Source organism: Nicotiana tomentosiformis, chromosome 11, assembly GCF_000390325.3.
Source record: "Nicotiana tomentosiformis chromosome 11, ASM39032v3, whole genome shotgun sequence".
In the NCBI taxonomy this organism is placed as follows: Eukaryota; Viridiplantae; Streptophyta; class Magnoliopsida; order Solanales; family Solanaceae; genus Nicotiana; species Nicotiana tomentosiformis.
This window is the reverse complement of record NC_090822.1, coordinates 68,027,621-68,044,818: the sequence shown is the minus strand read 5'-3', so window position 1 is coordinate 68,044,818 and position 17,198 is coordinate 68,027,621. Positions and strand designations below refer to the sequence as shown.

General features: G+C 37.7%; 1 long non-coding RNA gene across 5 annotated transcripts; it reads left to right on the top strand.

Moving 5' to 3' along the window:
• The first annotated feature begins 10,320 nt into the window (after window positions 1-10,320).
• LOC104094226 (uncharacterized) lies at window positions 10,321-15,567 on the top strand. Of its 5 annotated transcripts, XR_011412036.1 has the most exons (7): window positions 10,328-10,647; window positions 12,360-12,377; window positions 12,880-12,949; window positions 13,164-13,204; window positions 14,140-14,208; window positions 14,729-14,922; window positions 15,273-15,567. It is a non-coding gene; the product is annotated as an uncharacterized lncRNA (long non-coding RNA). The 5 variants fall into 5 exon arrangements; XR_011412035.1 differs by having other exon boundaries at window positions 10,321-10,647; window positions 13,164-14,208; XR_685819.4 differs by lacking the exon at window positions 13,164-13,204 and having other exon boundaries at window positions 10,332-10,647.
• The last annotated feature ends 1,631 nt before the right edge of the window (window positions 15,568-17,198 follow it).

The window sequence follows — 17,198 nt, the reverse complement described above, 5'->3', positions numbered from 1 at the left end:
TAGTATATCACTAATATCAGTCCATGAGTATGTAATTTGATATCCATTGTTCATGTACATGCGTTCTTATATAAATGCTTTATGTGTTATATGGATTGGATTGATAGCACGTGAGTTGTCCGTACAGGTCGTTACTATTGACACTTGATTTATCTGTGCGCATTATACTATTGACATGTGAGTTGTCCGTGTGGTTGTTACTATTGGCATACGAGTTATTCGTGCGGTTGTTATTATTGGCCTGTGAGTTGTCTGTACAATGTATGGATAAGGATCCATCCCCCTAGGTCACCCTCTCATGTTTCTCTCTTGATGGTGTACACGTAGGTTGTGAGAAACCGATGGCTTTCTGGTTGAAGTGGATTTTGGTAAAGTTGATCATTGTTTGGAACTTGCATATCTTCTCTATTTGCAAACTCCCTAGATGTTTACGCGATTTTCTGCATATCTTCTCTATATGCTCGCTCCAGAATGTATACATGCCTTTATGCATATCTTTCCTATATGCTTCCTTACTTAATGAGAAGAGACATAATATATATCTTTTCTATATGTGTATCCGTGTGACTTGACTTGTTTAATCACGCATAACCTTTCTATATGCACTTGTTGAAGAACTAATCGCTATTTCACGCATATCTTTGCTATATGTAACTCTGGAGGATTATTTGATACGTTACGCATATGCAAGTTTGATGATTTAATGATATTTGATGCATATCTTCTCTATATGCTGGATTGTTAATTGATTCAGGGCCTAGCACATTGCCTCTTTGTGCACCGATATGGATTTTGTTGTGTTATATGATTAGATGGTACCATTGTTGTGTACTTGTAAAATTCAGGAATTGAACAGGTTATTAGCAAGTATCATTAATAATTTTTGCCACTATTACCTCATCGGGGTTAGTTATGATACTAGCTGAGTATATGGGGTCGGTTGTACTCATACTACACTTCTTCACCGTGCGTGCAGATCTTGGAGCTGAGTTGATGTGGATGACAGGAGTTGGCATTGAAGCTGTACACGCTTTTCGGATATAGCTACCACTTGTCCTTTTTAGTTTTCGATTCGTACTTTGCTTATGTATATTCCAAACATATTTTGTATTTATTTTCATACCAGCTTTATAAATCAAATCCTTAGTGGCTCGTGACTTGTACTACCCATCATTGGGATGTTGTATGGAAATTCAGCTATTTCACTTATTGATTACTTATTTATTTTCATTAGAATTGTGTAAATACTGTTTGGATTACCTAGCAGGTTAGGTTAGGTGCCATCCCGACTAGGTAGATTTTGGGTTGTGATAAGTTGGTATCAGATCCTTAGGTTCATAGGTTCTATGAGTTGTGAACAAGTGTCTAGTAGAGTCTTGCAGATTAGTATAATGGCATCCATACCTATCTTCGACAACTTGCGATGTCATGGATGAGGTGGTAGATATGTTCTCTATGTTGTGGAGGTAGGCTAATCTTGAGAACTTGAGGCAAGGTTCAGACTGCAGCGTGGGCTTGATAGTCTCAATTATGTTAGTATGTGCATTAGGATATATATACCCGTTAGAGTCCCTAGGAGTGGGATTGATGGTTCAATGAGTTGCGAGATAGATGTATGATAAGTATCATGTGATTGAGGGCTATGCTTAGATGGTTTAGATGTGACGAGAAGAATTTGCTTGGGGCATAAAGGAATATGGATGCTTGATTTCTGTCTTGATGTGTTGTACAGTCTCGAGTTATAAGTGTATTGACGGATGTTTTAGTTGTTTATTTTTGGGATGAAGTATATTCTTGTGTCTTGTAAAAGAGTTCAAACTCAGGAGGATTAGGTGATTACATAGTGGTTGCGACCATGATAGGGTCATAGAGAGATGCTAGTTTGAGGCTAAGCATGTGGGTTATCTTATGCTGGATATTCTAAGATTGTGTGATCTTGTGATGTTTCTATGAAGAGTTTTCTTTCTATCCAGTGGGATGTATGTGCTACACTTAGCGTTTGGATTGCTTGAGGAACTTCACACGACTGTCACGAGGGTGAATATGTGCTTGGAAGATGATTTGAGGTATTTTATGGCTAGTGCTACATGAGCTTATGATATATTTAGTTGAACTACAATGTGAAATCATGGTAATTATGGAGTAATGGTGTTGAGGGTTAGTGGATGTTATGTTCTATGGCTTCGAGCTAAGTGGGGTAGTCTAATATTGGGGATCAAATTGCATGGTCATGTGTTATACCAATTGGACTGAGGCATACTTGTAGATCAGTTATGATTTGAAGAGGTTGATTTTGAGGATGACTCGAACAAGGAAATTTTTGGATACATGCTGTACATGTTATGGATATATGGAAATCTTGGCATGATTCTGGTTTGTTTTTCATGGTAGATGTAGTGTGCAAGGAAAAAAGAATCGCTTGGTTGCTTCTTTTTGGATGTTCATGTGCTAATGGAGCACAAGTATTTCGGCTCATATTGATTGTGCATTGGAGATTAGAGGAGAGAAATGACTCTCGAGAAGGTTTTAATGAGTTCAAGATTCATATGTGGTATTTGTGGGTTCCCCGGATTTGTATATGGCTAAGATCTGACATTTGCATTGGATGGTGCCCATACTTGCATTAGTTCTATATCATTAGATAATCTACATTTCGGTATCAATGAGGTTAGAGAAACAATTTCAAATTCACAAAAGGTCTCTTTAGAGTGGGCATCTCGATTTACTATTGGGGGCTTAAGACGGAATACAAGGGCTTATGGGCGTTAGGATGATGTAGTTTCATGCTAGGATCTCTTGGGGTGAACTTTGATTAAGGACCGTAGTGTACTGGCAAGGAGAAGTGTTAACTTGAAGGCAAGACAAGAGGAACTCGAAGAAATAGGTCAGCTTGGTAGTGGTTTGAATCAACATAGTAACAAATGTGATCAGTTCCTTTAGTGTGGTGAGACTCTACAGGTGTTTTGTGGAAATACTCTTGCGTTGGGTGATTTTCGTGACTTAGTTGAGTAAGAGGGATTCAGTTCTAATGGCTTGGTTATGTGCGAGTGGGTTTCAAATAGTTCTCAATGATGTCGACCATGACATGAAATTGTTGTCTTCTATAGGTGTGAGGAGTATGTTGTGTGTTGTTATTTTTCTCTTGGATGGGGTCAAGTGGAAGGTTCTGACTGATGGAGTATGTATGCTGCTTGTGATTCTGAGTTTATAATAGGATTCTCGTGTTTTTATATGATGGCATGATAGATGCGGTGCGTCATGTAGGATTGATATTTTCATATACAAGGTTGCGTTCAGTTGCGAAGGGATCAAATATGGGGATTCCTGTATTCTTGAGAATTAGAGACTGGTAGTTCTCAATTGCAGACCATTCCTTGGTTATGGATTGTGAAGATATGTTAAGAGTTAGATAGTTGTTGACATATATTACGGATAAGTTATTGTGGACTTTTCGGAGGTTATTAACCTATTTCGGGAGGATCAGAATTGATTTGGGGGCCATTGTTAGGCCTAGAGAGAATGTGTATTCTACATCGGATTAGGTTGTTTACTCAGCGCAACTATTGTGGATGGGTGTGTCATGAACTAGAGTTGATCTTATTCTTGTCCTAATATGTTCCAGGTGTTACTCTCCTATCCTACGATGGGTTAGGAGACTATTGACTATTTATATACATGATGCGATTTTGTTTGGGCCTTGTGGTGAAACTCGAGCGAGATGGCTCTTGGGATGTTGAATGGTTTATTATGCCTTGGTTATCTTTTTCCAGTCTGCGAAATATTGTGCTATCCATTTTTCCATGGTTATGGTCATGTGCTTTGCGCTCTTGCGTTTAATACACATGTGTTTGGGGGGTATGAGAATTTCGGCAATGGATATTTCATGTGGACCGGTAAGTTTGGATCAGATTACGCACTACATCGAAGTTAAGTAGGGATATGATCTTTTATGCTTATTTTGTGTGTTTCTCCTCTGTGAGATGGGTTAATAGCATTGCACTTTGTTGTAGTATTTGTTGATCATGCGGGATGGTTCCCTCATTTGGTTCTCCTTCCATCATTGGTTACATTCGAGTTGTTGCTTATTTGGTGCACGGATTGCTCATTGGTGTGGCCTATTAGTCGAGTTGCTTGCACTAGATAAAATGAAATTTTTGGACTTGGAATTTGGGCCATTATATTGTGTTAAGATATGTTTGGATGAGTAATGTCACTAGTCAGCTTAGATTTTGGCCATGGTTCTCGGCTGGTGAGAGAGAACACCACGACTTATTGATCTAATGGGTGGTTATGAGTCTATATGTTTCTTTCATCATTGGCAGTGTACGAAGATTTAGTACAAGGTTTTATTTCATATGAGGTATGCCGATGGTACCAGATTTGTTAATAAGCAACTATTATGGTCAGAAGTTATTACTATGAGTGCATGAGTTATGTGGTAACTCGTACAATTTATAGATGCGAGAATCAGGTCTTATAATGAATTCCAGATGTTGGAGATTGGGTTCAAAGGTTTATGGACTAAGGATGAAGAGGGAATCTTCAATTAGGTTGTGTTGACGGGCTTATAAGTATTGAGGTGATATAGGATCACCCAAAGGTATGTGTATGGTGAGTTTATATAATAATTTTATAGCTTTGTAACGACTCTTGTCACGTTCGAGGATGAACGTATGTTTAAGTCTGGAGAATGTAACGATCGGATATGTTGTTTTGAGAATATACATTTCGTTAAGTGGTTTGAGGTATTAAGTAGCTTTATATGATGTATTATGGCTTGCGTGTATGATCGGTTTTGGTTTTCAAGTTGTTTGGGATTGATCGGGAAGAATAATTCTCAATTTAGAAGCTTTAAGTTGGAAGTATTGACCAAGATTGACTATTAAATTTGATGCCGGATTAGAGTTTTGATGGTTCCATCAGGTCGGGATGGTGATTTTGGACTTGGGCTTATGCCCAGATTTGAGTTCCAGTGTTCCTAGATTATTTTGAGGCTAATTGCCGAAAGTTAGATAAGGTTTGTAGAGTCGATAGGTTTGACCCATAGTTGACTTTATTGTTATTGATGTTCGTTTGGGATATCGAGCCTTGAAATAGGTTCATATAGTGATTTATGACTTGTGTGCAAAATTTGGGTTCATTCCGGATTGATTTGTCTTGAATCGCATGCTTGGTTGAAGTTTGAAGTATATGAACTTGAGATTTTGATCTTGATCAGCAATTCATGTTTTTGATGTTATTTTTGCATGATTTGGGGCCTCGAGTAGGTTCATGTTGTGTTTTGGGACTTATTGTTATGTTCAGACGGGGTCTTGAGGAGCTCGAGTGAGTTTAGGGGTAGTTTCGAACCATGTTGGATGATGTTAGCAATGCTGGTTTTCTGCTGTTTCTAACCACGATCGCATAGTGATTTTGGAGATGGAAGGGTTTGTGCTTCGCGTTCGCGACAGAGGGCCGCGTTCGCGATGGTTGGGCGATTTGTGCTCCGCGTTCATGTCTGGATGTCACGTTCGCGGTGGTGTGCATGCTTGGCAGACGTTGTTCATCGCGTTTGCGAGGATGACGCCACGAACGCGAAGGCTTATTTTTGGGTAGTGCATATAAGTTGTTAAAATCGGACTTTGAGCTCATTTTGTCATATTTTGAGATTGGGAGCTCGGATTGAGGCGGTTTTCAACCAATGGGATTTGGTTAAGTGTTCTTGATTCAGTTTTGATTATTATTCATGATTCTATATTTAATTTTGGCATTTGATGGATGAATCCAAAAGAGAAATTGGGGTTTTGGCAAAACATTTCGAAAGTGAATAATTGGGGTTTTGAACGTCGATTCGGAGTCAGATTTGGATGAAACTTATATGGTTGGACTCGTAGTCGAATGAGTTGCCAAAATTCATGGGTGTTATCGGGTTGCAAGGTGCGAGCCCGAGTTGACTTTTTGGTTGACTTTGAGTATTGATTAAAGATTCGACCTTTATCATTGGGGTTTGATTCCAATGGCATTATTTGATAGTTTTGAGTTGATTTTGGCTAAATTCTATAGGAGGTCGATTCATGTGGGAAGGCATTTTAGAGTATGAATTTGTCTTGTTTGAGGTAAGTATCTTATCTAAACTTTGTTGAGGCATTAGTTTCCTGAGTTATTAGTGATAGCTATGTGTTATGGGTGGCATACATGTGGGCCTATGATATGCCTTGAACTGCTTGTTAAGCTTCATGTTGTTATGTTTCTTATATTTGTACCCCTTTGTGAGCTAATTGAATCATGTTCGAGGTTACATATAAGTTAATCTCCTGATTGAACATGATAGTTGCTATATTCATGATGTAATTGCCTAATTTGAGCTATGGTAGTACACTTCGCACACCTTAGTATGTCTTTTATATTAGACCATGAGTATGTAAATTGATATCCATTGTTCATGTACATGCATTTTGTATAAATGATTTTTGTGTGATATGGATTGGACTGGTAGCACGTGAGTTGTCCTTGGGGATTGTTACTACTGGCATGTGAGTTGTCCGTGCGGGTTGCACTATCGGCTCGTGAGTTTTTGGTGCGTGTTGTTACTATTGGCACATGAGTTGTCTGTGCGGTTGTAAATATTGGCACGTGAGTTATCCGTGCAGTGTGTGGATAAGGATCCATCCCCCTTGGGTCACCCTCTCATGTGTCTTTTTTTATGGTGTACACATAAGTTGTGAGAACTGACGGGTTTCTGGTTGATGTGGATTTTTGTAAAGTTGATCATTGGTTGGACCTTGCATTTCTTTTCTATTTGCATACTCCTTGGATGTTTACATGATTTTCGGCATATCTTCTCCATATGCTAGTTCCGAAATGTATACATGCCTTTATGCATATCTTTCCCATATGCTTCCTTATTTAATGAGATGAGAGACTGTACACACATCTTCTCTATATGTGTATCCGTGTGACTTGCCTTGTTTAATCACGCATAACTTCTCTATATACACTTATTGAAGGACTTATTGCTATTTCATGCATATCTTCTCTATATGCAACTGTGGAAGGATTATTTGATACTTTACGCATATGAAAGTTTGATGATTTAATGATATTGGATGCATATCGTCTCTATATGTTTGATTGGTAACTGATTAAGGACCTAGCACATTGCCTCTTTGTGCACCATGTGGTTTTATCTGTAAATACATTTCTTAGTGGCTCATGACTTGTACTACTAATCCTTGGAATATTGTATGGAAATTCAGCTATTTCACTTATTGATTACTTATTTATTTTTATTAGAATTGTGTAACTGTTGTTTGGCTTAACTAGCGGGTTAGGTTAGGTGACATTGCGACTAGGTGGATTTTGGGTCATGACACTCTCCTAGGAGTAAAGATTCATACTAGGAAGCGTGTCTGCTATAAGTGAAACCTGAATGACCCAGACTAGAAAGTACGTCTCCGAAGGGTGCAACTTATAAACTCATAATAGGAAGTATCTGTCATGGCATCACCCTGCGTGCATTAACACTCTCCCTTACCATGACACAATGAACATATAACAACAGGGAGATAGAATAAGCAAGATCAAGTCTTATGTCAACAGTGGTTCCACTATACCAATCTATACTTCAGAAACAATGCTCTATCACAGATAGTCCATAAGTGCAGAAAGAACAATCAATTTGGTAATTAACTAGTCTAAGCATGGATATTAAGATCAAAGAAAGAAAACAATTACAAGGAACAAGTCTCACCTGCATGCTTTAACCCAATAATAACGCATAAGTACTCGTCACCTCACATATACGTTGTATCCAACATTTAAACAAGTAGCAAATAGGCAAAATAATTCTTAATCCCTCAAGTCAAGGTTAACCATGACACTTACCTCGCTCCAAAAGTGGACTCAAAGCTCTACCGGAGCCTTTCCCCTAGAATCCGTCTCCAAACCACTCGTATCTAAACACAATTGGCTCAATAATGTCAAATATTTCTAAAGGAATCAATTACAATGCATAAATTTAGATTTTCACACTTTTTCCCAAAAAGTCAAAAATTGACCTCGGACCCGCTTAATCAAAACCTGAGGTTCGGACCAAAATATATTTTTCCATTTACCCCCGAGCCCGATTATGTAATTAGTTTCGGAATCCGACCTCAATTTGAGGCCTAAATCCCTAATTTGCAAAACCCCTCAATTCTTCCTAAATCCTTAGTTTTCTACCATGGAAGAACAAAGATTAGGGCTACAAATTAATGGGTGATGTTAGAAATAGAAGAAAATGAGTTAAAGTGAACAAACCTATGCATTGGTGTTCAGTTTTCCCTTCAAAAACGCCTCTATGCCGAGCTCTAATGAAGAGTTTATGAAAAATGGAAGAAATCCCGTTTTGGGACTATTTTAAATCACTGGCTTCAGGAATTCATCGCGTTTGCGTGAAACCTAACGTGTTCGCGAAGATCATGGCCTAACTAGCTTACGCGATCGCTAGTAACTCCACGCATTCGCAAAGGTCTAGCCCGCCTCACCTCCGCGTTCGCGTGTGACTGGTCGTGTTCGCGTAGAGAAGGACCCCAATGCTCCGCGTTCGCGACCAAGGTTTCGCGTTCGCGTAGAACAAAATCTCCCCAAGCCCATTTTACACTTCGCGATCATAGGAGTATATTTGCGACCGCGAAGAAGGAAACAACAGAAACCAACAGAAGTGAAAATCCAACAAACTTTCTAAGTTCAAAAGGTCCGTAGGCTATCCGAAACGCACCCGAGCCCTCGGGGATCCAAACCAAATATGCACACAAGTCCAAAAACCTGATACAAACTCGCTCCCATGATCAAAATACCAAAATAATTCCTAGAACTACGAATCGGGCACCAAATCAAATAAAAGTTTTAAGAAAACTTTAGAATTTTTATATTAACAACCGGACGTACGAATCACGTCAAACCAACTCCGTTTCTCACCAAATTTGACAGACAAGTCATAAATATAGTAATGGACATATACCGAGTTTCGGAACCAAAATACGGACCCGGTATCAACAAAGTCAAACATTTGTCAAACCTTAGATTCATTTAGCCTTTAAACTTCAAAATTTCGACAAAAAGCGATAACTCAAGCTAGGGACTTCCGAATTTGATTACGGGCATATGTTCAGGTCCCAAATCAAGATACGGACCCATCGAGACCGTCAAAATATGGATCCGGATCCGTTTGCTCAAAATGTTGACCGAAGTCAACTCAAATGGATTTTTAAGGCAAAATCTCATATTTGTATCAATTTTTAACATAAAAACCTTCCAAAAGAAATACTCGGACTATCCACGCAAATCAAGGAAGGCTTAAGCAAGATATTGGAGGCTTCGAAACACAGAATTAAGGTTTAAAACTCTAGATGACCTATCGGGTCATCACAGTTCTAGCTCCCCATTTCATAATTTGAGACCTTACATAATGATATTTGATGGTTTATGCCTTGTGTGCGTGGTTCATGTTGATTTTCGGAAAGTTTAAATGTGATTTTTCAAAGAAATCTTGATTTTTGAACTTTAAAATGGTTGGAGTTGACCAATGTCAATAGTTTTGGTAAACAACCTTAGATCGGTGTTTTGATGATTCTGGTAGATTCGTATGATGATTTTCAAATTGTACGCATGTTTGGTTGGGGTCCTGGATGGCTAAGGATGTTTTGGCACTTATTATGAAAAGTTAAATATTTGAAGTTCTGAACTTTGAAATCGTTGAGTTTTGATGTGTGTTTCTTGATTATTGATGTTATTTTGGTATTTTAAACTTACGAGCAAGTTCGTATGATGTTTATATATTTGTGTGGATGTTTGTATTGGGGTCGAGAGGCTCTGGTGATTTTTTGATCGGTTTCAGGTTATTTTGGAAGAGTTGGGAATAGCTGGTGTTGCTGTTGTCGCAAATGCGAAGGCAGAATCGCAAATACGAGGCTTGTATTTAGGAATGCTAGCTTGCATTTGTGAGATTGGGAAGAGCTCGGGTGGGTTAGCAATAGCCAGAAGCAGTAACCGTCTTGCGGTCCTTCCCGTTACGTTAAGGCGTGGTTCTCAAACAAATACTTTTTTTGTAGGTCCCACTACTAGAAACAAGGCCTATGAGAACAGTATTTTTGTAACGGTTCTGTAACCGTTGCTATAGCACCTATATTGCAACGGTTCCAACCGTAGCATAAGGGTAAAGGTCCTATTGGAACACGTTTATCACAAAACCGTTGCATTATCCAACAAACCGTTGCAATAGATGTACCTATTGCTAGGTTTACTAGAACAGTTGCGATATGTACTCCTTGGGCAACGGTTCTTTGAAAAATATTATCTATGGCGACTGTTTTATTTTCCTCATTTCCCTCATCTATAATTTTTCCCAACGAGACACCTCTTTATGTGAGTTTTCTATTTTTTATTTTAGCACTAATTTTTGGAATACCTCCCTCGAAAATCTCTCTCAAAATCTTCCGAAAAAACCCTACTTTCCGCAATTTTCCTCTCTTTGCCGGCTTTAGCTATCAATTCTTAAAATTATCTTACAGAGAATGAAACTACTGCTACATTAATCTCTCTCGGTAAAGACCCTAAAATAACAATACAGTTTGAAGGATAAATCGAGCGAAGGACCAACTCTTAGATCTTCAGATCTGCATCGCCGCCGTAAGTCTCTCTAATCTCTTCTATGTGTACTTTTTGGCTGCATTTATCCATGAAATTATAGAGTTCATTTTGTTTGTATGGAGAGATCTCAGATGTATTAAAAGAAGAGATCTACAGATCTTTAAAAACGATATGAATTTGAATATTTTTTCTGAATTGAGATCTGAATGAGTAGTTGTAATCATTACTATAAGCGGATAAGGTTTTAAGCTGGTCTTGCATTCATCAGTCATAGTATACATGGCTGGTCATCAACCAATTGCAACATCTTTCTTTTGTATCTGAACTTGAGATAACCTACGGGAAGCTCTTGTAGGTGGAGTTCCATGCTTGCTTGTATGACTAGAAATTTTTGGTATTCTATAGTACTAATAGGTTTGTTTATTTTCCTAAATAGGTGCCTTTACCTTTGAGTTCGAAAATACGGTTTAATTTTTAGATGTACGCTGCAGTGCTTGGAATTGTTTTGGTTTATTCTACCATTTAAGTTGGATCTACTTGGAATTCTGGCTGCATTAAATCAGGACAAAGTGGAAATAGGCTAAGTTTTTGTTACGAACATATATCAGTACGGGTGAGTTTGATACCGGTGCACTGAGAGCTGGTGACAATAAGAAAAAATGCACCTTCTAAAAGCTAAAATGTTGCTAAGCTCTATGGTGAATATGTTTAGTTCTCTGCTTTTGGTATGTGTCTCTTTCATCGAATGGTCATTTTGTTACCTGCAAAGATACTCAAACACAATTTTGAGTCTAGTTAAGTGTTTTCACTGATGTTTTGTTATTTATTGCATTTGACTACTGTTGTCTTCCACCTTGTAATTGTTTTTGTCTCTCAATATAATTTTCTTCCTCTACTCCAGTCAAGTAATTATGTGCTACCTCTCCCCAAAATGAAGAGCAATTTCTATTCACAAAAATTGTAAGTATCTTTTGTAAACAACTCCAGTACAAAACTTTTATAAATGTATACAACTAAAAAAATTTGAAGTAGTATGATATTGAAATGTTCCAAGGCTTTTGTAAATGTCATTCTCGAACCTTTTGAGATGATGGTCTAAATTTGTAGAGTGTTGTCAAGAGGCAATCCTTCTTTCTTTCTGGAGGGGAGGAAAAGTTCTTCTAAAGAGAAGTTCAAACTTTTTGGTTGTACTCTTTAGATGTCGTAGATTCAGTTGTAACTCGAAAAAATGAAATGTAATTTTACAAAAATATTCTTCAAGACATTGTTTGTTGCACCAGGTAAGAGTATGGAGTTGCCGTATTTTTTCCGTTAAAGTTATTCATTGATATTCAAATGTAATGAATGTTTTTACTGAACATATTCATATGGTGGTAGAAGAAAAATACAATATACATAATTCATGAGATAGCTTCCACGTAATATGTAGGTTCTGGCATAAATATTTATATTGCATCATCAATTCTAATTGAAAAAGGTTTTAAGAATGTAAACAAATCATACATCGGGCAGTATTATTTTCTATATGCAGTTAAGTTGAAAATCTTTGTGGTTTCTGGTAGTTTTATATGTGCAATTATGCCGAATTTTTTTGCTATGGTTTTCATGTGCACTTCGTTAGATTTTTCCTCTCCAGTTAAGCTTGAAATTTTCTGCAGTATTCTTTTGTATTTATTTTTGCAGTTAAAGATTGAAACTTTATGCAGTAATTTTTCTTAAGTGCTTTCTTTTTTTTTTTTTTTTTTTCCCAGTTAAGCAAGGAGATCAAGGTGAGAGTTCTTTGAGTAATAACTTGTTGGGCTTTTAAGCTTGGTTTAACTTAATTTTAAGCTTGGTGTAGCGTAAAGAGGGTGAATGGGAAATGAAGGGAAAATGAAATATTTGAGTTTCCCTCCTTGGCAAAGGGACATTGTCCCATATTGGAGGAAGAAAAGGCTTTTGATGGGTATATATACAATTGCTCTTTTTCTAACTCTTAAAGAGTTAAGAAGAAGGCAAGCCTCGTGCCGTCGTCGCTCGCTCGGCTTCGGCTTCGGCTTCGGTTAAAGATTGATTGATTAATCTTTTGGACAAAATTTCTTTCAATTAATTAATTAAATTAATTAACAAAAATTCAATATGCAAATAGCCTGTTCCAACAACCATTGCTGTTTCTGAATAGTTGCAAACCTTTTCAGAAACAGTGCCAGTAAGTCTGTAAATATGCTTTGAATCCCAGAATCTTTTCCTTACGAAATTTTCTGCTCTTCTTCTTCTTCTTCTTCTGCACAGAATCTTCAGTGTGTTTTACAGCCTTCGAGTGGTTCGCTGTTACATCGGCATTTTTGGTACCAACACTCCGGTGAGTTAAATCGTTCTATCCTGGGAGGATAATATTCCAGCACATCGGGTACGTGAGGGGAATAATTTTCTTAAGGACACACTGTGCATTCAGTGGGCTCGATTTATTCCGAAATTATTTTTTCAGAAATTATTTCGACATTCTTTTCTTGCTAACTTTCTGTTTCTGTTTTTTCGATTTCAGAAAGTTTAATGATTTTTATTGTTTATTACAGTAATACAGAGTAAATATCATAACTCTTGTGTGATTTTGAAGGTAATTGCCTTAGATGGATCAATCATCTAGTAATTGCACTGAGTATTTAATTGTGTTGCTATAATAGTTCAATCATCCAACAATTTCAACAAGGTCTTTAGATGTTCTAGGAATTTTTTATTTTAGAATTTTTTGCAAACTTATGTATGGTAACTCTTGAATTTATCAAATAATATTCTCTTTTTTGCTTTATACTCTATGAATAGTACTAGTTGGATAATTTGATTTGTGACTTTGTTATTTAATAGTTCCTTTAGTGATTTGTATCAATTTCAGTATAATATATTGTACTTAACCGTTCTTATAGATTTATTGCAATGGTTTTGCTACCTATTGCAACAGATTGTGACCCGTTTGCAATAGACCAATTTTCTAGTAGTGCCCTTGGAATTGTAAAGCATTGTCCGTAAAAGTGAGGTCCCCATTTGCGAATGCTGGCTCGCATTTGCACCGACACGTTTTGGCAATTGCGAGCTAAGTGGTCGTATTTGCAATGTCCAGTTCGCAAATACGATATCTGCAACTGGGTAAAAGGTTAGCTTATTTTCTTCATGTAGACTTCATGTAGAGCCAACCTTTGAAGAGATTTTTATCCCAACATTATAGGTTAGTAGCTTTAACTTGTTTTGGCTAATTTTCTCATTCCTAAATCTAAGTTGTCATATAGTAGAAATAGAGTTTTTGGGTAGAAAATTTATGATTTTGTATTTAAAAGAGATTTAGACCTCGATTTGAGGTTGGATCTTGAAATGAATCGCATATTTGGATTTATGGGAGAATGAGTTATCGAGATTTGGTCTTAATTTTGGATTTCGACCAAGTGGGCCAGAGTTAACTTTTTGTTGACTTTTTCAAATATATTAATGATCGAATCTTTTTTATACTAGAGTTGTTTGTAAAGCCTGTTTTGACTCATTTGAACATTATTTGACTAGATTCAAGTTGATTGGAAGCTTGTGCTAAAGGCAAAGCTTTGTTGGATTGTTGATTTGGCTTAGGAAGAGGTAAGTATCTTGGTTAACCTTGATTTGAGAAAATTAGGATATTATTGAATCTACTTTCTATATGAATTGTGTGGGGGACGATGCATATACAAGGTGACAAGTGTATATATGTTGTCATGGGTCAAAGCATGCGGGTAAAACTAGTTTATCTTGTGTTTTATTTATTACATGCTCTTACATGTTCCGTGCCTATATTTATAATATGTTTTACTTGTTCCATGTCTTTATTTTTTACATGCCTTGCTCGTCATATGTTTTACTTGTTACATGCTTATACTTGTTTATGCTTTTACTTAATAAATGTATTTACTAGAACATGTCTATGCTTGTTTTATGCTTTATTTTCCTATGCTATGTTGGGGATTGTGCGATTATTTGATTGTTGTGTGTTAGTAACCTTATTTGGATCCTTATTACGTTATATGAGTAAGATTAACTCTAAAACTTGGGATTTGACATTACTTTTTGTTCGTGCCAATTCTTTTCTTAGTAAATTATGCTTATTTATTCTCTTTGATAGTTATTATGGATATTTCTTTATATGGATGTGTTGATTGATGGTTCAACGTGAGTTGATATTTTGGATCGGGTTTCCGCTGCAACAATGTTATGATAAGGATTAGGTTGCTCGCCGCAAGAATAGTATGGCCATGGGATCGGGTTGCAGTCGCAATGATGCTTATGTATGTGTTGGATCGGGTTGTGCGCCACAAGGTATGTGTTATAAGATGTGGGTTTGTTTGTGATATAGACTCTCTTTATAGATTGCTGCTGTACTAATTATAGATATTGTTTCTTCCCTATTGGTTTGAGCTGATGAAAAGGGTTTTAACTAGTGCTATTCAAGAAAATATGGTTATCATTACTGATATTGGACACTTCTACTGATTCCTAGCTTTTATTTATGCTATTATTACTGTTATCTCTTTTATTGCTTGTTAACTAGGCTTTTATTTAAGTGTCTTGTCATAGGCACATCACTACCTTGTAGAGGTTAGGCTTGATATTTAGTGAGTGCATATGGTTGATTATACTTATACTATACTTCTATACTTTTTATACAGATTGTGGGAATGGGTCTTAGCATCGTTCAGAGGGGTGCATAATTTGGACATCAGGGAGACTTGAGGCAGTGCTGGTTTCTCGTCCGTAGACTCTAGAGTCACCTCCATTTTCACTATTACTATTTTTCCTTGTATTAGATAATATTACATTTCATTTCAGACTATGTTTGTAGCACTCTTAGTAGCTCATGTACTTGTGACAACAAATCTTGGGATGGTTGATTAGCCAACATTGGGTTTAGACTTATTATGTATGTTTCTGAGTTTAATTTTATTCTATATTATCTTTATACTATTAACTGTTAGTCTCTTTTCCTTATTTATCGTTATGTGTTGGCTTGCCTAGCAAGTGGTGTTACACGCCATCACGACCTCGTTGGTTGGAATATTGGGTCGTGACATGTTGGTATCAGAGTACTACATTAAATAGGTCTCACGAGTCATGAGCAAGCTTGATAGAGTCTTGAGGATCGGTACAAAGATGTATGTACGTATCTTTTAGAGGCTTTCAGGCTTTAGGAAACTTCACTTTCTTTCCTTCTACATCGTGCGAATTTGTTCTATTCTAAAGTTTCAATCTTTTTCTCTTATTATCTCACAGATAATGAGGGCACGTGCTTCATCCACTGCTGATCAGGAGACGGAGCCCAAGATTGCAGCCACTATTAGTGCACAAAATAACAAACAAGACATATTAAATAAAATAGCGAATAGAACACATAGAACAAGAGAACTACTCCCAGATAAATGCAGGCGATCCGACTGGTCGGGTCAATGTATAATCTCTCCACCACCTCTTGGCGGAACCCATGATGTGAAATACAGCAAAATCAACCCCATTGGTCTCAACTATACCCATGTTCTGCAGCACCTCGTGGCAGCGTTCAAGATAATCTTGTGGGTCCTCAGAAGGTGTACCACTAAAGTGAACTGGAAAGATCTTGGTGAACTTATCCACTCTCAATAAGGCCTCAAAGTACATGGTGGGCCTATCACCGGTCTGTGCCACAACAACTGGCTGAACTACCCCAACTGGCGGGGCTGTTGGAGCCTGATTCTGGGGAGCCATTAGGGCATGTGCAGAGGCAGAGCACATGCAATGGCACCTACATTCGAGCCTCAACTAGCTTTGTGTGGTTTGATTCCAGTTCAGGTCGAGCCGGTAGGACCAACTTAGGTCATAGAGGGGTTCATTGCTACCCTAGTGCTTCAAGATGCCTTACTCTGCATGGTGGGCCTTATGAAGAGTATGGCTCATACTGGTGTGCATCCTATGGTACCCGCCTCTTCTCAGGCCAGGGGAGGAGTTTAGACCCTTTCTACTCATACCTCATAGCATATGGCCCATAGTTATCGCACCCTAGGAGTGTTACCAGTCGGGTGGTTCAACCTATTATTGCCGTGCAACTTGAGAATGGGCCCGCGATGTCAACTAATGTACTAAAAAGGATGGATAGTTCTAGAAATTGTATCGTCCTCACATTAATGGTGTGCCTTCGGAGGATGCCCAAGACTTCTTGGACCATTGTCATGAGATTCTGCATAATTTGGGACTAGTTGAATCTAGTGGAGTAGATTTCACCATCATTCAGAAGTATGGTTCAGCCAAGAGGTGGTTGCAAAATTATGAGATGGGTAGACTAGAAGGATCACCTCCTCTTATATGGATTCAGTTTTCGCAGTTGTTCTTGGAAAGTTCATTCCACTTACTCTAAGAGATGAGCTACACAACCAGTTTGAGCGTCTTCAGCAGGGTAGTATGGCTGTTACCCAGTATGAGATGAGATATGTTGATTTGTCTGGTTATGCAGCTATCTTGATCCCTACTGAGAGGGAGAAGGTGAGAAGGTTTATAGAGGGGCTTTCATATGGTATTAGACTTCAGATGGCAAGAGAGGTCGAGACTGAGACTTCTTTCACTCAGGT